The 295-nt window shown below is 25.1% G+C and overlaps 1 protein-coding gene across 1 annotated transcript in view; it reads right to left on the minus strand.

Moving 5' to 3' along the window:
- The window catches only part of LOC108762264 (transmembrane GTPase Marf), an 88,472-nt gene that overhangs the window by 81,367 nt on the left and 6,810 nt on the right, over nt 1-295 (minus strand). The gene's annotated exons all lie outside the window — the stretch shown is intronic.

Genomic DNA, 295 nt, shown 5'->3' on the forward strand with positions numbered 1-295 from the left:
GCGTCCTTTGCCTTTGAATATTTCAAAGTTTCCCGATTCTCACCGCGAGGAGGTGGACGATTTTGAGAATCTTTTTTTTGTTTTTTAGTTTTTCTTTTTTAGTTTTTTTTAGAATGTTTTTAATTTTTTTTTTTAAGTTTAATTTTTTTTATTTCCTTTACTCGATTTTTTAAAAATATGTACATACATATGTATGTATGTTTCCAAGCAAAATTTGTAATGGAAATACATACTTATCTTTTTAATATTGCATATGTGTGTATGTATTTATACCAGTTTAAGTTCTTCTAACTAA

Source organism: Trachymyrmex cornetzi, unplaced genomic scaffold (assembly GCF_001594075.2).
Source record: "Trachymyrmex cornetzi isolate Tcor2-1 unplaced genomic scaffold, Tcor1.1 scaffold286, whole genome shotgun sequence".
In the NCBI taxonomy this organism is placed as follows: Eukaryota; Metazoa; Arthropoda; class Insecta; order Hymenoptera; family Formicidae; genus Trachymyrmex; species Trachymyrmex cornetzi.